Source organism: Vitis vinifera, chromosome 4, assembly GCF_030704535.1.
Source record: "Vitis vinifera cultivar Pinot Noir 40024 chromosome 4, ASM3070453v1".
In the NCBI taxonomy this organism is placed as follows: Eukaryota; Viridiplantae; Streptophyta; class Magnoliopsida; order Vitales; family Vitaceae; genus Vitis; species Vitis vinifera.
The window spans coordinates 10,067,437-10,090,343 of record NC_081808.1 but is presented as its reverse complement, the minus strand read 5'-3'; the positions used below and the strand labels follow the sequence as shown (position 1 = coordinate 10,090,343).

The following is a 22,907-nucleotide window of genomic DNA, read 5'->3' as shown; positions in this document are numbered from 1 at the left end:
TGGTGTTGAAGTCCCTTATTGATGAGATAAGTTGCAATGCTAACTACTTCAACCTAGAACATCTTCGAAAGCCTAGTATACAATCTCATACTCCTAGCACGTTCATTTAGTCATGTTCATCCTTTTTTCCACCCCATTTTGTTGAGGTTTTCTTGGGATGGTTTTTCTCATCTTGATCATATAATTAGCATAATATTGCTTGAATTCTTGATCAATGTATTCTCCACCATTATTAGACTATAAGCATTTCACATTTAAATTGACTCATTCTTAACCATGACTATCCACCTTTCAAAGGCATAAAAATCATCAGATTTATTATTTAAAAAATAAACTCATAACTTTCTACTCAAATCATCAATGAATGTCACATAGTAACTGGAGCCTATAAGGAGTGTAATAGGAAAAGGTCCTTACACATTGATATGAACCAACTCAATTTTTTTTTTGCTTTGGGTTCCATTTTGACTTTAGAAAAACTAACCTTTTTCTGCTTCCTAAATATGCAATCTTTACACAAGCTATGCTCAACAAATATCAACCATAGTAGTTTTCCCTTTAATGAAAGCATTTTCATCCCCTTCTCGCTCATGTGCCCAAACCTAAAATTCCATAAATCTAAATTAACATTATCATCAACAACAACAATTGTATCCTTGCAACTAAAAGTCATATATAGTGTTCTAGTTTTATTTCCTTGAGCAACAACCATGGCTCCCTCAATGACTTTCCACACACCACTAGTAAATGTCACTTATGATCCTCATCATCAAGTTGTTCTATTAAGACCAAGTTACATATTAACTTTATTACATGTGTTATCCTTGTATGACATCTTCAATCTAACATCACCAACAATGTTTAAATGTTCTCTATTAGCCAAATACACCTTTCCATATTTTCCAATAACTTAATTTTTCCATAGTTTCATGGTGTGTAGTGTATGAAAAGTAGCTCATGAGTCTAACACCCAAGGGTCAATAGTACTATCAACATATAAGAGTAATGCATCCTATACCTCCTTAGTCACAACATTGGTAATGTCATCTTTAGCTAGGGATTTTGTTTATTCTTCTATTATTTTGTTGTACGTAAATTTTAAATCCCAAAGAATCGTAAGTAATCCTTTTGGATTTAGGTTTCTATATAATATAATGTACTCACATATGAGAGATAATTTTGGAGAAAATCTATTAATTATTATTCAAAATGTAAAAGATACTTTTACATTACTGACATATGATATGATTAAAAAATAATTATAGGAAGGATATTTGTGTAGATTTTTTTCCTTTTTTTTTAGTCTAATGATGATATGACACTTGGTTATAGAAAAATCAAAGATAAAGATAAAAATATGTTTTTTACTATAAGAAAAATACAAAACTCTTTTTTGCATAATAAGTTTTAAATTAAATAATGTTTTTTAACCTCTTACATTGTAACAAAATAGGATTGGGAGTCTTCTTTGGCAAGATATCCTCATTTTTTCATTTGTTTTTCCTCAAATACTAATTACTTCATCATCATGATAAGTTATTTCTATGAATTTAGATATCTATGAGAAAGTCAAAGGAAAAGTATAATATTTTACTAATTGATGTCTCAAAATTTGAATCAGGAAGAATTTTATTTAAATTTTGGTTAAAATTAGGTCATGTTTGGTTGAAAAAATAAGGTAATAGAAATGTGTCAGTATTTCTTATTGTAAACCTAAAGGACTCATTTCCTTCTGCCTATCATGATTGGCTAGTATGGGAATTGAAGTTATATACATGCTCAAATTTCCAAGATGTCTGTTTAAGTCCATCAATACCATATGCATCAAATATTAAAATCAATATATTATATTACAATACAAATACCAAGTTAATTAAAGGATATCATTTAGTATGTGTATCTTTAAAAAATAATAGTTAATTTTAAAACCCTTTAATGTTGTATTAATAACATTCTTAATTATTTAATAAAATTGTAAAGTAAAAAAATAATTAAATCATTTATATTATAAATGAACAAAGAAGTGATATGGAAATTATGATTATTAGTCGAAAGAAGCAAGCTAATTTGAAGCAGTGGCTTTAGGGTTTGCTTTTGCTCTATTGTATAGGCATTGATTTGATTTATGATATATATATATATATATATATATATTATGTGTTTCCAAATGATAATCAACATCAATGTTTGATTTTTCTATTATTCACTTCTTAAGAAAAAAAAGTATTTTATTTTGAAAATGAACTAGAAACTATAGAATGGTGTCCAATCGCCTTATCTTGGATTGATCATGTGAGATTATGATATTGAATTCAATTGATGAAAATTTTATAGACGAAGTACTTAGAAATGACCTTAGATTAATTAGATGCAAACTTGTATAATAATGTGTAGAATTCATTATTGAAATAATGATGAGGACTTGGATGAAAAGAAAAAAAATGGATATGACAATGGATTAAACATTATTTAAATATATATAGAGAGTCTTGCCTAGGTTTAAATATAAATTTGAATATGATTAATTCTCAGCATAGCTCAATTGCACATATAGAATTCAAGTTCTATACTAAATTTGCAACTTTGATGATCCCTACCCCAGTCAAATTTCCACACATATTGGATCAAAATGAATTATCTAACCATAAGGAAAACATTCAAAGTGATTTTAAAGAATCAATTATGTTAGATGCAAGAGAGACATGGAGAGATCTTTGAATGGAAAACCTTCCACAACTATCATCTAATGATTTATTTTAATAACGACATCATTTATGTACATTTTTTACTTGGAATCTATATTTGTACTTTTAAATTGATATAACCCATAGTATTAGGAACACATATTTACCACATATATCAATTCAAAATTTACTCTTAATAAGCTTTCTAAAGAATCACATGAAGCATTTATTTATTTATTTATTTATTTTATATAGGAATAGACAAATATGCAAAGAGTAATGTAAATGATTGGTTATTCCTTAGATCTTGAATTGACTTGTCATTCTACTTATGTATTGGATTTGGAGCTTCAAGTTACTCACCATATATTTTATAACTATTCATTCCCATATGTCCCTTTATTTTGTGATGTATTGGGTCCGTACCTCCTGTTGATTCTAGATAGATGTCCTAAGCCTTTTTTCCCATATGACCTTTAATTTTGTTATGTATTGGATCTGGCCCATCTGGAACTTATCGATAGGGATTATAAGTATCTGAATTTTTTCGATAAATTCCATAAGTGTTTGCTCCTCCTTGACCCTCCATTTTGTTGTGTATTGGATCTGGTCCATCTGGAACTTGCCGATATGGATTATAAGTATCTGAAGTTTGTCGATAAATTCCATAAGTGTTCGGTCCTCCTTGACTCCCCATTTTGTTGTGTATTGGATCTGGTCCATCTGGAACTTGTCGATAGGGATTATAAGTATCTGAAGTTTGTCAATAAATTCCATAAGTTTTCGTTCCTCCTTGACGCCCCATTTTGTTGTGTATTGGATCTGGTCCATCTGGAACTTGTCGATAGGGATTATAAGTATCTGAAGTTTGTCGATAAATTCCATAAGTGTTCGTTCCTCCTTGACCCTCCATTTTGTTGTGTATTGGATCTGGTCCATCTGGAACTTGTCAATAGGGATTATAAGTATCTGAAGTTTGTCGATAAATTCCATAAGTGTTCGTTCCTCCTTGACCCTCCATTTTGTTGTGTATTGGATCTGGTCCATCTGGAACTTGTCGATAGGGATTATAAGTATTCTTTCTTACTGGATTCTCCATATCATGATATATTGGGTTAGGACCTCTAAGTGAGTGTCGAAGATTTTGAAGAGCTTGTGAATACGAACACATGAAGAGTATTAAGAGGACAATGATCAATGGTTTTGAAACTTCCCCCATGGTATTGTTGAAGACTAACTAAATTTGGGTTTGAGTGGAATGGTAACAAGCGTTTCTATTTATAAGTCAAATTTAAAGGACACTAAAGGCATTTTCTTGAGAATATAAGTTTAGATTTTTATATTTCAAAATTAGATGCTAAACATCAAGCTAAGCATTTTATTTATTCTTCTATTATTTTGTTGTACTTAAATTTTAAATCCTAAAGAATCGTAAGTAATCCTTTTGGATTTGGGTTTCTATATAATGTAATGTACCCACAAATGAGAGATAATTAGGAGAAAATCTATTAATTATTATTCAAATGTAAAAAGTACATTTATGTTAATAACATATGATATGATAAAAAAGTAATTTTAGGAAGGATATTTGTATAGATTTTTTTCCTTTTTTTTTTTGTCTAATGATGATATGACACTTGATTACATAAAAATTGAAGATAAAGATAAAAATTTGTTTTTTACTACAAGAAAAATACAAAACTCCTTTTTGCATAATAAGTTTTAAATTAAATAATTTTTTTGACCTCTTACATTGTAACAAAATAGGATTCGGAAAGTCCTCTTTGGCAAGACATCTTCATTTTTTTCATTTGTTTCTCCTTGAACACTAACTACTTCATCATCATGATAAGTTATTTCTATAAATTTTGATATCTCTAAGAAAGTCAAAAGAAAAATATAATATTTTACTTATTGACATCTAGAAATTTGAATCATTGTGAATTTCCTTTTAATGTTTGTTAAAATTAAGTCATGTTTGGTTGACAAAATAAGGTAATAGAAATGTGTTAGTTTTTCTTAATGTAAATCTAAAGACTCATTTCCTTTTACCTTCCATGATTGGTTAGTATGGGAATAGACATCATATACATGCTCAAATTTCAAAAAAGCCTTTTTAAGTCCATTAGTACCATATGCTTCAAATATTAAAATTAATAAATTATATTACAATACAAATACCATGTTAATTAAATGATATAATTTATTGTGTATCTTTAAAAAATAATAGTTAATTTTTAAACCCTCTAATGTTGTATTACTCACATCCTTAAATATCTAATAAAATTGTAAAGTAAAAAAAGAATTAAATCATTTATATTGTAATTGAACAAAGAAGTGATAAAGGAATAATGATTATCACACAAAAGAAGCAAACTAATTTGAGTAGTGGCTTTAGGGTTAGTTTTTGGTTCTATTCTATAGGTATTGATTTTGTTGGGATTGAGCCCCTAAAAGCAAGATATGTTGTAACAAAGTTAGACTTAAATGCCCTCTTGCTATCTTTTTGGTGTATTGACATTGATTTAACCATTTAATCCATGTCTCTTACATTATATATGAAATGGATGCATTAGGAATTGCACAGAAGATGTAAGTTATAGGTGTCTTATAATTTGACAAGTTGCCCAGAGTCAATTCATGGATTTGGGCAATCTAGTAAAATTGTAGTGCACCGTCTTCTAATTAGAGGAATGACTTGTCATAGCCATAATAATGAGTTTCCTATGGTGAGTGCACTATTGTATGATGCACACTAGGCAAGACCTATGGTGAATCATGATGCAAGACTATCATTTTTCATGATTCATTAAGCTACTATACTACATGGACTCTCAACTTTGATTCGATATTGAGCCTGTGTCAAAATCAATAGGAGGCTTTGACTTATGGGTGAGATCCTAAAGTGGTCATATATGGATTGGGTCACTATTGATGGAGATTGGTGATAACAAGTATTCTCAATAGAGGTACCAAGAAATCTCATAGGATTGAGATAGTGTGTCCCATTGGGTAATCCAAAGGACATGTGATCATGAAATATGTGGTCATAGTAATTCCTTTAATGAAATTTGACATATGCTCTTCGAAATTAGAGTATGTTAGTTGATCACATAATAAGTGAGATATGTAACTTAAGGAATCGAGAGGTAATCTTGATAGGTGATAGCACTACCTTATTAGATTTTGGATACTAGTTCACGAGGAGTTTGCATGTAGTGGATAGTTAGTTAAGGACCCCGAACTTCATCTCGTTATTTACATAATATACTAGAGTGTAGTTGATTATCTTTAGTGGAATGTTGAATCAACTTTAGAATTAGATTATAAGGGAGCCAATACTCCCATGGGTCCAAGTTGTCTTTGCATTGAGCTTGTATACCATGATGACATGGTTTATCAAGGTTGGATTAACTCTAGGTTCATTCTTGTGATAAGGGCATTTTGGTAATTACATAAGATTGCATAAGGGATAATGAACAAGGTTTTTGGATTGAGCTTATTGATTAATTGGATGACCCTATATGGTTAATTAATCAATTAAGACTTGTTTTGGGCAAGATTAAGTGACCCAAGCCTTGATGGGTTCAAATCACTTAAACCTAGTGGGCAACCCTATTAATACCTCCTTATAGGTTAGGGTTTCCTAATGACTTTTAGTTAGTCGTCTTCTACTTCTAGAGAGAGAGAGAGAGAGAAAGAGAGCAAAATCTTCATCTCTTCCATTGCCCAAACTTTAGAGTGCTAAGATCGTGGTTCGAGTCATCTGACGGAAGATCTTGGGTGTATGAGACATCTAGATTTTTTAGACATGTTCTTCATCGAATAGATTTTAATTTGAGAACATCTAGATTACAAGTATGAGTTTCAAATCTTTATATCTTTATTCTAAAATGGTATTGAAGCCATTATTTTTCGCTACATTAGATCAGAGATCCCTAGGGATAGATGCATTCACCCTACGAGATCCAGGGCATGGGAATAAAGTAATCTAGGATTCTCAGCAACTAGTATTAGAACCCTAGGGTATGTTCTTGTATGCTAAATATGTTCTAAGTTATTATTTTTTTTTTGCAAGGTATTTCATTCATCTCATCGCCCTTAGGAATGAATAAATGAAATGTTTTTATTGATTTAATTGAATGAATGAATATGAATAGATATGAATTTTTCCTTTTAATTCTCTAGATTGGGTTATACACCTCATAAGGGGAATAAGATTTTTATTTGGTTGTAAAAATATTTTCATTTTAATAGATGGGTTGTAAGCTTCATTATAGGAGCATAGGAATTTTTATTATTGTAAAAAATTCCATTTTTTTATATCTATCTATGGTAACCTAAGAGAAAAGAAGGAATCTTGAAGTTTCTTTTAGAGATTCTATTGTGGTTAAAGAAAAAATAAGGATTCTTAGAAGTTCTTGATTTGAGATCCATTGCAGCACAATGATGTCAATTTTAACTCAAAATCAGGAGTTACTCCTATGATTTTTCTTGGGGCAAGATACATATGGTTTCAAAGCTTAGGAAGTCAAGAATTCAATGTTTCAAAGGGATAGCAATTTAGAGTTGAAATGATGGAGATATGGTTGATTGAAGTGAGGCTGTGTAAAGAGCATAACAACACAGTGACATCGACTTTGAGTCTAAATCGGGACTATCTCTAGTAAGTTTCTTGGAGTAAATCACAAATGGTTTTGAAGGTTAAAAAGTCAGGAATCCAACACTTCAACCTGTTGCAATTCGAAGTTGAAATGAGGAAGATATGACCAATTGATGCACGTTTGCGCAAAAAACAACATACATGTTGTTATGGGATTGCATATGGGTCCAATTGCTTTTTGTTGTTTGGGCTCATTTTTTGGTGGCAATTAGACATTTTAGGGTTTTTTTTTTTAATTTTTACTAACCCTAATCTTTGGTTGTAGGGTTATTTTGGTAATTTGAATTTTATCCATTTTTAATTATCAAATATGCAATAAGATCCCAAAAGGCCATGGGAAATATTTTTTAAAATTATTCCTTAGTTTTTATTATATGCTATCTTGATTAATTGCATATGTGACCTTAAGATACTTTTGTATTCTTATTTGGAAATAAATTTTCATGCATTTTTTAAAATTGTAAAACTTATTTAAGTTGGAACGTGCATGGTTAGGAAATTTTATTTAAAAAAAAGATAAGTTGGAAAAGGATTAAGAGTTTTCTTTTATTTTTAAAATTAATTCTTAGAGAGTTTAATTTTATTTAAAATCTTTTTAAATCTTTGAGATTTCTAAGAATAAAATATTTCTTTTAAGGAAAAACTCTTGTTTTTCCAAATTCTTATAAAATAATGTTTTTCGTATTTTACATAATATTTTGATTTAAAGAAAATAATTTAATTTTTCAAATTCAAGATAGATAGTTTATAATTAAGAAAGTTACCAAAATAAGTGTTAAAACCTAGAGAACAATATTTTGGTATTCTTAGTAAATTTTTATGAGAATATTTTTCCAACATTATTTATTTAAACTGGTTGTTGCTAATAAAAATATTATTCTTTTTAAAACTGTCCAATTGGTTTTAGGATAGGTGGTTCTCTAGGCTTTCCCTCCCCTTAAGGTATTCCAGACTCTATTCCCCTAAGAGAAAGAAGAAACTGTTTAGTTTGGATATGGATACTTCAAGGGTAAGAAATAAGAGAGCAATTCTTCGAGCATAGGAGTCTCGGTTTAAAAGATAAATAATAGATTTAGAAAATCTAATGATAGAGAATTTATTATAAGAAGGGTTGCCAAAATATTTTTGAAACTTTTAGTAATTTAATGGAGTTATAAAATATTTTGAAAATACTTTACAAAATGAATTGTTTAATTCTTTTTTGGAAATAAACATTCTAGGAGTTTTTCATAGAAAATATTTTATTCATTAAGGAGTTACTAAAATGTTTTGTTTTTGGTAGTATTTACTGGGATAAATTATTATGAAATTTTCATATAAATTTTTATTAAGTTGGAAAGGTGTAGGGATATGGAAAGTCAATTTAAGAGGAATTTTGAATATGAGAAGCAAAAGTTTCATTATTGGATAAAGTGCTCTCAAGATTTTCAAAATCTCATAAATCGGTAATTTCCTTATTATGCTGGAGTTTCCAATTTGAAAAATAAATATTTTGGAAATATTCATTAGAGATAATTTACCATTAAAAGATTATTACCAAACAACTTAGTAATTTGATGAAAATAAATTTCTTCGAAACTTTTCCTCAATAAAATATTTATTAATTGAAATTGTGTACAAAAAGAGAATTTTATGGAAATAGATTTTAAAATTTTGACTGTGGATATTTTATCAAAATTCTTTTTGAAAATTACTCTCATGGAAATTTTAAAATTTTCATGTTCATATTACACTAGGTATCCAATTATGAAATAAATATTTTTACAAAATTTCAAAGTAGATAATTTATTCATTAGGAAAATTACTAATGGTTTTAAAATGCTCTTATTTATCTTAAAAGATTAAGTGGCAGAGGACCTTAGGTAAGCCCACTACCTACATTGTCAAGTCCATCTTGATTTGGGTTCATCACCACCCCACCGATAGGTTAGACCATAGAAATCAAGGGATATAAACTCTCCGTTAAGACAAGACTAGACATGTCTGTAATGGGAGCAGCCACCCCACCGGTGGGGTTCCTTACTTTGTGACATTGATAGTTCAAGGACAATGGTTATACATTTATCATTGGATATGAAGTGGTCGAATCACCTACCATAGTCCTACTTGCATAGTCCATGGGCCAAATAAAAGGTATGTTGATTTTGCCTTTAGAAACCTTTCATGGTTAAGACAGGGAGATCAATCAAAGAGGGTCTCTAACTAGTAATAAGGTCATGACCTGCCCATCGTAGGCTTGACTCTTATGATACTAGGATATCTTACAAAAGGACATATAGTTTGAGTGCATTACATTTTTGCTAAATTAATTACCAATTTCCTTGATTGCTTAATTATAACATATGCTTGGTTATATTCTTTGTTACAAATATATGTTAGTTATTTATTATCACTCTCTTTCTCATTTTGGACCAAGCCCAACTAATCATTTAGACTTAATTTTATTTTGGATATAATAACTAATTGCATATAAGCTATTTTAGGAAGAGGTACCTATTCCTTGTGAACTAAACTAGCAAAAGAAAAGAGTGGTATATCAAGGTGGTATTAGACGGAGTAGAGAACCAAGTGTCTAATACTTGGATTTTTGGATAATGTGTTGCAATAGCAACATATGTCTATTACTAGAGACTTTAATATTCTCTTTCTAGTTTGCAACAGTTATTTGGTGATAAAAGTAATTCATCTTTGATAAGCTACTCTTAGGACTGTTATAAACACTAGTATTCATATGATCTTAAAGACCTTGCCATTTTTCTTCGAGATAGCTAAGGGGATTCTAAAATATTATAAGGTGTTCATATGGAAGTCAAAGGTTCTTTAGGTTCTTCAGCTAAGAAGAAGAACAACAACACCAGATAAGGAAAGTTTAACATAAGGAATAAGATAGCAAGCTCAGGGGCAAGTGATTCCTTTGTGACATTTTAGGACACTAGAAAAGAAATGTCTAGTTTACCTAAAGGAAAAAAAGGAAAGTGTACATTATTTTCTCGTTGTTGAATATTTAGTGGTGGATTTTACCATTTATGGTGGATAGATTCTAGGTCCACTGTTTGTAAGTCCTTATAGGATATTCAACAAGTGAGAAAGTTAAATAATTGGATCATACTTACCTTAGCTTCATATGCAAGGTTAGTTGGACGTAATATCTTTTTCTTTTATATGTATTCCATTATCACTTTGCCAGGTGATGAGAATAGTTAGATATCAGGATTGAACCTAGCATTAATTAAACATTTGGCATCTAGACCTAGGTCATATTAATTTAAATAGGACCCAAAGTTTGGTAAAGTTTTTTCTCTTTGATTCTAGAAGATTTTTCAGTTTGCGAATCTTAAATAGATGGTAAAATGATCAAGAGGACTAGAGCCAAGGAACGTTTGGAGTTGGTGCATACTAATTTGTATGGAAATTTTAGTGTCTATGCATAGAGAGGGTATGGGTATTTCATCACTTTTAGTGATGATTACTCTAGGTTTGGATATGTACATAGGAAATCTGATGCCTTGGACACATTCATTGAATTTAAGACGGGATCAAATACCTTATTAGGTATACAAACCAAGTCACTTCGATTAGATCAAGGATTCTATGGATCCAGAGGGTAAGAAATATACCATTGCTATGATTTCCAGTACACCAGTACCTAATCATAGTGGGAAGTTTATAACCCACAAATTATGATGAAGTAATGAGCAATGTTTGTGCTCACTTATGGTAAGAAGCTATGAAGAGGTAGTTAGAATCTTTGTATTCTAATGTAGTTTGGGTTCCTGTAGAAGTACCTAAATGGATAAAACCCATAGGTGTAAGTTGGTCTACAAGAGGAACATAGGAGTAGATGGAAAACTTGAGCTTTATGTGGCTAAGATTGTAACTAAAGGTTATAGTTTGAAACTTTGTTTCATCAAAGGAGAACCTTTTCAGCATTGGTTATACTAAAATCCATCAAATCACTCCTATCTATTATAGTGTGTCTCATTTATGAGATATAGCAACCAAATATTTTCCTAGCATAGGCCCTTGTGTGTATAAGAAGGCACAGGCAAGCATGGCGATGCTCTAAGATTTTGTAGGTAGATCACAATTTACTCATTGGATATGATGTGGGGATATTGTCATCAATTAAGATCTAGTAGTTTACTCAGTTCTAGATAAAAATCTAGATGAATGTGCAATATATTCTTGGATTTAAGGTCCTTTAGGACTGCAAGAATTGGAAAATTGTGCCATGTCACTTACATTGATGAGAATTTGGTCAAGTACATGACGCAAAACTCCAAGAAGGGTCTAGTACCCTTGGGGTTTGGAGTTGTCTCTCTCAAGATCAATGTCCTTAGACATCTATGGAAAGAGATTGTATTAATGAGGTATCCTATGCCTCTACAATGGATAGCCTTAAGTATGTGATGTTATGCGCTTGATTAAATATTTGCTTTGTTGTAGGAACAATGAGTGGATATTAGTCCATTTCCTAATTAAAGCTTTGGGCAAATGTCAAACATTTACTCAAGTTGTTGGGATTAAGCCACTAAAAACAAGACATGATGTAAGAAGTTAGACTTAACTATCCCCTTGTTATCTCTTTAGTGTATTAACATTAATTTGAGCATTCGGCCTATGTCTCTTACATTGTACATGACTTGTGTGCATTAGGAGTTGTATAGAAGATACAAGTCATGGGTTCTTTGTAAGTAGATAAGTTGTCCACGTTTGGTTCATGGATTTAGGCAATCCAATAGAGACTATAGTCCATCACCTTCTAATTGGAGGGATGACTTATCTTAGTCATCAAGATGGGTTTCCCATGGTGAGTGCACTACTGTATGTGATGCACACTAGATAGGACCTACGGTGAATCATGACACAAGGCTATCAATTATCATGATTCACCAAGCTACTATACTGGATGGTCTCTCAACCTTGAGAGGATATTGAGCCTGTGCCAAAATAAATGGGAGGCTTTGACTTTTGGGTGAGACCTTAAAATGGTCATATATCCTTGTGGATTGGGTCACTGTTGATGGAGGTTGGTAGCAACATGTATTCTCAATAGAGGCACTATGATGATATCTCATGGGATTGAGACAGTATGTCCCCTTAGGTAATCCAAAAGAAATGTAATCATGAAATCTGTGGCCATAGTAATTCCTTTAGTGGAATTTGACATATGCTCCTTGGAGTTAAAGTATGTCATTTGATCACATAAAAAATGGGATTTGTAACTCAAGGATTTGAGAGGTAATCTTAATAGGTGATAACATTACTTTATTAGATTATAGACACTGGTTCATGGAGAGTCTGCATGCAATGAATAGTAGGTCATAGACTCTAACACTCGGTGTTTTGTTGTAATATACATAAGGTATTATAGTGTAGTTGACTCTCTATAGTTGGATGTTAAGTCAATTTTAGAATTTGATTTTGAGGGAGCTAGTACTTCTATGGGTCTCAATGGTCCCCACTTTGAGCTCATATTCCTTGATGACATAGTTTATAAGGGTTGAATAGGTTTTTAGTTCACTTTTGTGCATAAGGGCATTTTGGTAATTATGTAAGGTTGCATAGGGATAAGTGAGTGGTATCTCTAGACTGGGCTAATTGATTAATTAGGACCTTGTATGGTTAATTAATCAATTAACAACCTTTTTAGGTTAGATTAAGTGACCCAAGCCCATAGTGGGCTTAAGTCACTTAAGCCTAGTAGGAAATTTATAAATAACCCTTTAAGGGTTAGGGTTTTCATGTCTTGCCATTTTCTCACCCTACCCTCCACATTTGAGATATCCACCATCTTAGTGCCTAGACACAAGGAGAGGTTTTCAAGTGAAAGGTGATGGTGTTTTCGAGATCCATTATGACTTTGAAGTTAGCTACATCGATTGGAATCAATTCAGGAACATTCGGATCAAAGGCATGTGACTTTATTCTCCAAATCTATTATTTTTGTGGTATCCATATTGTTTTTGAATATTTTTTTAATGCAATAGATTTAGAGGACTGATTACTACCCAAAAAGTGCTATTTTACACCTTTAATTCATTATGTTTTAAGCACTTTTGTGTAGTAGTTCTCCATCTTTATTCCAATTGGCATATTAAGGACTTAGCAATGACTTCTAATCATATTTGTGGCTAGTTTTAGTGTTTTGACAGCTTTTTGGATCATTAAGACAAGCCAAGTAAAGGAGAGAAGCAAAGAGGAAAAACAAGCAAAGTGAAGAAAACAGAGGACATCAACTGCAGTCTTCCTTCGCACTTTTGGAGCACTTCCCGAAGTCCATTTTCTATATGCTATATACCATTTCAAAGCTTAGGAAGTCAAGAATCCAACGCTTCAAACCGTGTACGATTTGGAGCTGAAATCAGGAAGATATGGCCTTCGGAAGACAACTGCATCAAGCCATGGGAACACCATTTCGCAAGGAGATTTTCTTCATGGTGCGAAATTTGGCCACTTCGCACCATGAAGAACCACCTTGCGAAATTTGGACCCTTCATCTTTCCCCTTTCGAAAATGCCTTTGAAATCCTCTGTTTCTCCACGCACGCACCACCGACTTCCCAGATATTTTTAGCTTGATATTTTCTCGTGTAAATTCCTTTTGTAACCTTGTATTCAGCCGACATAAGGCTTTATCTTGTAATTTTGCTATATATAGAGGTGCACAACACCTCCACAAGATATTGGATATTAGGGATCGATCCTCTGTACATTAACTTAGAAATATATAAAGCTCTGTTTTCTCTCTTCTCCTGTTCTTCCCCATTTCTATTTTCTTAGTAGCCAAACAGCCTCTGAGGACTTTTCCTTAGAGGATGATTGGCTAAAACTTTTAGTTTCTCAAAGTATGGATGTTATGTGATGGCTTGGATGCAATCCCATGGAAATTTCTCGCACCTGGAAGGTAAGGTAGTCGTTTTTCATTAATGGTTCATTAATGCAAAGTTTGGTTTTTATTTCCTTTGGACAACTTCCAACGGCCAATACTTAATAAGCTTTTGGATTTCTATCCATTAGTTATCTCCTACGAGCTATTGGAAGGTGAGGGTTTCAATTCCAAGTTTTGCATTAATCCGTTAGAACCAATTTCAATGGCCATTGAAAGGTGAGTTTATCACCTGGAATGACTTTGAGTTGCCAATATTTGGTAAGCTTTTGGCTTTAGAACATTAGTTATCTCTTACGAGCCATTCAAAGGAAGTCTAAGGTGAATAACCATTGATAAAATTCACTACCATCTGTTTTGCCATTTTAAAGGATTAAAACTTGATTTGCTAAATCCATACCGGTTCGGGAAGCAAGCATCACCATAGTTGCAACCCCAACGCGAGGAGCCTATCCTGAGATTTCCAATTTGCATAAGAGCTAGAGCATAGCTATCCTATCTTTGAGAAACTTGTTTTTACACCCTTTCATTTTAGTCTTTAATGTTAGCTTAGATTAGTTTAAATCTTTCTAAAACATTTACATCTTCTTTTAAAGCTAACATCCATAAGAAAATCACCTATTTTCCTAATTTGAATATCACTAGTGTTCGTGAAAACCCTTCCCAGTGAACGATCCTAGAACCACTATGCTATAGTAGCTTGGCTACTTTAGTAATAGTATTTAAGGTATAAATTTTGTTGATACGCCTTTAAAGCTAAGCTGCCAAGAGTCGCATCAAGGACCTATGATAGATTTGCATGCATCCTACGCCATCCAGGGCATATGAATGAAGTGATATGAGGTTCCCAACACAAGTATCTTTGGTGAACGATGAATTATATTTTTGTGAGTTTTTGTGATGATTTGGTACTCCTTTTGTATCGGGAAATTGGTTTTTCAGTCTGATAAGGACTTTCATAGGTCTAACTTTGGGTATGTATACACTCTAAATGGTTTTTATGGCTTCTATAACAACAAAGGAAGCTTTTTGGCTTATGGGTAGTTCCCTTGGCTATATCATCTAAGATCTTATTATGTGATAACAATGGGATGATGGCATGGTCAAAAGAAGAGAAGTATCACTAGAAAAGGAAACATATAAAAAGGAAGTGTTGCTTTATTGTGAGATATTATAAAAATGTGATGTGATTATGGAGCAAAATATTTTTGTGGTGACTAGTTTACTTTTGAGGCTAGTGGGAGTTTTTTGGGATTGAACCCCTAAAAAAAAGACATGATGTAACAAAGTTAGACTTAATTATCCCCTTGTTATCTTTTTGGTGCATTGACATTGATTTGAACATTCAACTTATGTCTTTTATGTTATACATAACTTGGGTGCATTAAGAGTTGCACAAAAAATACTTTGTCCATAATTGATTCATGGTTTGGGCAATCCAGTAGAGACTATAATGTACCACCTCCTAATTGGAAGGATGACTTGTCTTAGTCATTGGGATGAGTGTTCCATGGTGAGTGCACTAGTGTATGTGATGCACATTAGACAGGACCTATGATGAATCGTCATGACGCAATGATATCAATTGTCATGATTCACCAAGCTATTACACTGCATGGACTCTCAACCTTGAGAAGATATTGAGTTTGTGCCAAAATCAATAGGAGACTTTAACCTATAAGTGAGACCCTAAAGTGGTTGTATATTCCTATGGATTAAGTCATTATTGATGGAGGTAGGTGGCAATGAGTATTCTGAATAGAGGCACCATGATATCTCATGGGATTGAGATAGTGTGTCCCTTTAGGTGATTCAAAGGATATGTGATCACGAAATATGTGGTCACAATAATTCCTTAAGTGGAATTTGACATATGCTTCTTGGAGCTAGAGTATGTCAATTGATCACATAATAAGTGGGATCTGTAACTCAAGGATTTGAGAGGTAATCTTAATAGGTGATAACCCTACCTTGTTAGATTACTTACAGCAGTTCATGGGGAGTTTGCATGTAGTGGATAGTAGATCATAGACCCCGAGGACTTAGTGTCTCGTTGTTATTTATATAAGATACTAAAGTTCGATTGATTCTCTATAGTGAGATGTTGAATAAACTTTTGAATTGGATTCTGAGGGAGCCAATACTCCTATGGGTCCTAGTGGTCTTCGCTCTAAGCTCATATACCTTGTTGGCATGGATTATGAGGGTCGGATTGGCTCTAGGTTCACTTTTGTGCATAAGGGCCTTTTGATAATTATGTAAGGTTGCACAAGGGTGAGTGAACAAAGTCTTTGGATTGGGCTAATTGATTAATTGGTAGGCTCTATTAGGTTAATTAATCAATTAAGACCCATTTTAGGCTAAATTAAATGACCCAAACCTATATGGGCTCAAGTCACTTAAGCCCAATTATGATCCCTATAAATACCCCATAGGAGTTAAAGTTTCCACATCTTTTGTCTTCCACCATCCAGAAAGAAACAGAGCCATAGGCTCCACCCTTCTTTCATCCCCATCAGGAGTATGCCAAGAAGAAGGTTAAGTCTTTGAGCGAAAGATCATGGGTTTACGAGACTTCCATCAACTTCAAGGCCATCTTCAACACTTGGAATTTAAAGTTTGGGAACATTCAAACCTAAAGGTTAGTAATTTAACCCTAAAAGATCAATTTTTAAACAATTAGTATTACTTCTATTGCTTAGATCTATGATGCCAACAATTAGTATTAAAGCATAATGTTATAAGCATGCTTAGATATTTATTTAGGGTGTGCTAACATTTTTTTTTTTTTTGTAGTCTTGATATTATCCCATGGCCAAGGGACGCATGTGTGTTTCTTTTATTATTGCTTGTGATGATTGAATGTGATAATTTGTTTTCTTTCTTTATTTCTTCATAGATTTGGTTGTAAGCTCCATTAAAGAAGCATATGTTTTCGTTTTCTCTTATAAATTTTTAATGTTTTCCATAGATTGGATTGTAAGTTCCATTATAGAAGGATATGATTTCTTTTATGATGTAAAGTCTTGTTTTTTATTATCTATGGAGGGCTACAAAAGAAGATTTTCTCAATTATGTCAATAAAGATTGGATATTTATTGGTCCATCTTCTATGAAAATTTAAGGATTTTAATGGTTACAAAAGAAAGGTTGAATCTTTCCTTTGATTGAATAATAATAATAAAAAAAAAATGTGAGAATGAGAAAGATTTTTTTTTTTTTTTTGTTTTTAGATCCATGGCTAAACAAAAATGTTCTCTTTAACTCAAAATCAGGGCTGCCTCCTATGAGTTTATTAGGACAAGCTACATATGGTTTTGAAGCTTACGAATTCAAGAATCCAACCCACAAATGGTTTGCGATTCAGAGTTTAAGCAAGGGAGATATTGTTGTTTGAAGCAAAGTTGCGCAAATGGTATGGTGTTATAGGATTACATTCAGGTCCAATTCATTTTTCTTGTTTAGGCCACTTGTTGGGCTTGAAAGTTGTTTAATTGTTTGGCAGCCATACATGAACTTCTTTTGGCAAGTTTTGATGCCAAATGTCAATCTCAAGTTGAAGACAAATGGCTCTTGTTAACAATTGGAAAGTTGTGAAAAATATCCCTTGGTCATGAGATCTCTTTTTGAATATTTCTTTTTGTATGCATATTGTTATATTGTATGTGTTGAGAAGTGCTTTCAAAGTTACTAATTTTGGATTTTCTTATGGAAAATAAATTTTCATGAGAAGGTTATTTCCAAATTAAAGTTTTATTCAAAATTGGAATGATGCTACTATTAAGGAATTTTTTTATATGGAAAGATTTTTTTAAATTTGTGAGAGAATTTAGTTTCCTTTTCTAAAAATCCTTAGAAGATCCATTTTTTTCGAAGTTTATAATTTTAATATCTTCAAGAACTTGAGTTTCTATATTAAGGGAAGATTCTCTTATTTTAAAATCTTTATAAAATTGGATATTCCTTTTAAGCACAAGTATTCCAATTTAGTGAATAAATAAAGTTTTTGGCAATTCTCATGATAGATAATTTATTTTAAGAAGGTCACCAACATTATTGAAAGCTTCTTATGAAAATTGCATGAAACTCTTAATAATTTTAATGAATATAATTTTTCTTGAAAATTAGATTCAAAAGAATGTTATTTACTTAATTTTGGAATAGTGTAGATTAAGAAAATAAAACTTGTGAAAATAAATTAGACAACAAAGTTTCCTTTTCTAAATTATTCTAAAGGATTATAAATTATTTTCTTTAAAATTATTATGATAAGAATCCATATAGAATAAAAGTTTCCCTTTTGGATAAAGTGCTCACTAGTTTTTATTTTTTAAGTTTTTGGAAACTTTCTTATTACACTAATCCTTAATTTGGAAAGTAAATATTGGTTTTTGAAAATTTTCAAGATGGATAATTTATCATTAAGGGAATTACTAAAAGTTTTATTTTTGTTAATTTTAATGGAATAGATTATTATGAAAATTAGATTTCATATTTAAAAATATTTATTAAATTGGAAAGGTGTAAGAATAAGGAAATTAAATTTGTGAGGAATTTTGAGTATGAGAGCTAAAGTTCCTTTCTAAATTTATTATTAAGGATTTAAAATTCTTTTTTTAAGAATCCTTGAAGAATTAAATCTTTCCTAATTGGATAAGGTGCTCTCAAGTTTTCAAAATTTTATAAATTGGAGGTTTCCTTATTACACTAAGTTTCCAATTTTAATGATAAATATCTTATGGAAATTTTCATTAGAAATAATTTATCATTAAAGGTTACTATCAATACACCAAAAAGATAACAAAGAGATAGTTAAGTCTAACTTTGTCATATCATGTCTTGTTTTTAGAGGCTCAATCCCAACATTATAAATAACTCATCACTTTATAAGGAATCGATGACTTGGATCTTCTTGGCAACTCCTAATGCACCTAAGTTTGGTACAATGTAAGTGATGTGGGGCCCGTATGCTCAAATAACCAATTAATATAAAAAGAATACTAAATGAAAAACCAATAAACATAAATAAATAAATAAATTTATAAATTAATTTCTATCTACTACATCATGTCATTCTTTCTAAGGCTCAATCCCAACATAGGGGATAGTGAATAAGGTCTTTGGATTAGGCTAATTGATTAATCAAATAACCCCATGTAGTTAATTAATCAATTATGACCCATTTTGAGCTAGATTAAGTAACCCAACCCTTGGTGGCTCAAGTTACTTAAGCCTAGTAAGGGAATCCTATAAATACCCCTTTATGGGGTCAAGGTTTCCTAATGACTTTTAGATAGTTATCTTCCACCTTTAAAGAGAGAGAGAGAGAGAGAGAGAGAGAGAGAGATAATGCATAGGTTTTGACCCTTCCAAAGCCTTTACTTTAGGGTTCCAAGATCATGGTTCAAGTCATCGGATGGAAAATTGTGGGTGTATGAGACCTTTAGGCATGTTCTTCACCACCAAGAATTGGTTTGGGAACATCCAAATTCATGTATGAGTACTATACCTCTAGATTAATAGTTAATAATGATTTTTATGGTCATTTTATTACATTGCGATAGATTTAGGGATCCTTAAGAATAGAGGCATACACCCTACGAGATTTAAGGCATGAAAACAGAGTAATCTAGGGTTCCCAACAACTCCTTCCTAAGAGACAAGAAAATAATAAGATTAAGCTAGAGTTGGGAGTTAAGCCCCCTGCCATGGGGCCATACTGGATGGCTAGGCTTGAGTTAGAGGAGCTAAGGAGACAACTTAAAGAGCTATTGGATGGTGGGTTGATCCAACCATCTAGGGCTCTATATGACATTCCAATGTTATTTAAGAAAAAACATGATGAACCCTTAAGGATGTGTATAGACTATCAAACACTTAACAACATGGTGGTGAAGAGCAAGTACCCTATTCTGCTCATTATAGACTTATTTGATCAGCTTGGTAAGATAAGGTACTTCACAAAACTAGACTTGAGATTATGCTACTATTAAATCAGGATAGTAGCAGGGAGCGAGACAAAGGCTACATGTGTGACTCAGTATGGTTCTTATGAATTCTTAATGATACCTTTCAGACTCACGAAAGCACCAACTATGTTCTATGCACTAATGAACAAGATCTTGCATCCTATTCAGATAATTTAACTTAAGAATAATTTAACTTAAAGTTAACTTAAGTTGTTAAGTAATAAATATTAAGTTTTACTAAACACCCTTTAAGTTTCTATATCATTACAAATGAAAATATAGTTGAAGGAACAAAAGATAAAGGCTTAAAGGAAGAGTATATGAAACTAGAAGCCATAGGAAAGAATAACCATCATGAGCATTCCATGTTTACATTGAATAATCTCTCTCTCTATCTGGATGGTGATTCCAAAAATGAAGCATACGTATAGAATAATTCTCTCTAAAACAAACTTGTCATAAAAATGTGTAATACTAGAAGCCTCATTGGCAGCACCAAGTCATGCCTCTTAGATAAACTACCTGAAATTATATCTAACTTGGTATGTTTACATTCATCAATATGCTGAATTCTAGCAATCCCATATACAATTTACTTCGAAGATTCTAATAACAAAGTTCTTTATGGAAGCGTTGGCCTTGCCTTTTGTAGGTGCCACATTCATGTAAAGAAGTTTAATCCATTGGTAATTTGGCCAAAGGTCATCCTTTATGAGCTAAATATAAGTTGTTTTGTGTCCCATTAATTCAGTAAATTGCACTTGGAAACTAGAGATGATTAGAAAACCCCACTAGAGTTTAAACATATACGCAATGCCCCTATTCTAGCAATTTATAGGACATTCTGGTTAGATATGAGTTATACCACATATCATGTGCTTGCGTACTTGGACAGTGAATCAAAGAGACCACATTTCCAATATGAATTTTCCAAAGAAACTACCGTCAGACCTACTTTTATAGGAAATTAAGGAAGTCAAGTAGGCAATATGTCTATATCTTCATATTACTTATATGAGCAGTAATCTAACTTACTAAAAGTTCATTCATATTGCTAGATGCGTTGATCCACATCTTCTCTTCCAGAGAACATCCAATGAGCACACAACCAAGAAGCATGACCTACGTACATACTAAAACACAATAGCTCTATTGAGGCAGTTTAGTATCAACCAAATAATTTCAAATGGATAGAAATTTTCACTAACTCAAGGAAGAATAATGTTGCGTACCATGATAATATGAGTGATTCATGGACAAACATTATTTCTACAGAGCACCAAAGAATTTTAAAAGCATAAAAATACTATACTTGGAAACACCACTATTATGATACAATATTTTTCATGGGCTTTACTGTAGCAGGTCATACAAATAGTATCAAAAAGCTTCGTTGAGGGGTAGTATTCCAAAAGAATGATTATAAAACAAGCCACCAATCCATCAAAAAATGATCCATCCCATTCAAGATTGAGTTTAAGAAGTGAGAACTACAAGAGAGGAGAATTTATGAATCAGACAAAATATCCACCAACAAAGGGAAACTAAACCATCTAGTGGAAAACTCAATCTTAGGCTTTAGGAAGGGCCTTACCACACCTGTGACAAACACAACAATGGATCCAAATCCTAAAAGAGAATTCTTATTTGGAAATCCCTTTGAGAGTGCCCTCAGACCATAAAAAAGTAACTCTATAGCAGACTGTCACTCAACATTACACATTTTTCCCTGATTTTTCATTTGTTCATTAGGAAACTTAGAGTCTGATTGGTTGTGTAATTGAAAAAATAGTTGTCTGTCTTTAAAAAGTGCAAACTATTTTTAAAGATTCATAACATTGTTTGACCGTTATTCTCTTTTTCAAGGTTTTAAAAACAAAATGAAACAAAGAATAATTCTTAGAGAACAAGTAAAAGTTTTCTTCATTAGCTTTTAGAAAAAATATATATATAGAGAAATTTAAAAATATAAAATAAATAAATAAAATTGAACATAATATCATTCTTTTTCATTCTCCACAATCTAATACCAATATTAAAAATCTTTAAATAAGTTATTTATTTAAATTATACATGCTTTTTTTTTTCTTTTTTATCTTCTCTAACTTTTTTCATTAAGTAAATAAATTCCAAATCAAACTATATTTCATGCATAAATTTATTAATTTTCAAAAATAATTTGAAACCCAAATACTGATTTAGTTAGTGTTAAAAGTCATGATACTCAATAACATTAGAAAGTTATGGACCAAAATTTATTATAAATGATTTCGTTAGTTTCTTTTGCGTGTGTGTATATGATATATTTTTTAAAAAAATTTTGTCACTAGACAAATAAATTTGAAATCAAACATTTAATGTGTTAGATTTATTAACGAGTACAATGATTTTTTAAAATAACTTAAAACTCTAATAGTGATCCAATTAATGCAAGAAATTTATAGAGAAAAATTAGTTTAGAACGACAATATTGTTTCTTTTCTATGTAAAATCATTATTTTTCGAATTGTTTTTCACTAGACAAATGAACTCCAAATTAAACAAAACTTAATGAGTTGGATTCATTAACAAGTTTAGTAATTTTTAAAAATAAAAATAAAACTCACAAATAATGTGTAACGCCCAAGTTTTTTTTTTTTTTAAAGGGTAATTTAGGAAATTCATAATAATGATATTAAATTAATTAATTAATTAATTTAATAA

The 22,907-nt window shown here is 31.5% G+C and overlaps 1 long non-coding RNA gene across 1 annotated transcript; it reads left to right on the top strand.

Annotated features, from left to right (window-relative positions):
* Positions 1-16,686: 16,686 nt before the first annotated feature.
* LOC104878278 (uncharacterized) lies at positions 16,687-17,341 on the top strand. Its single transcript, XR_785201.3, has 2 exons — positions 16,687-16,876; positions 17,032-17,341. It is a non-coding gene; the product is annotated as an uncharacterized LOC104878278 (long non-coding RNA).
* Positions 17,342-22,907: the final 5,566 nt, after the last annotated feature.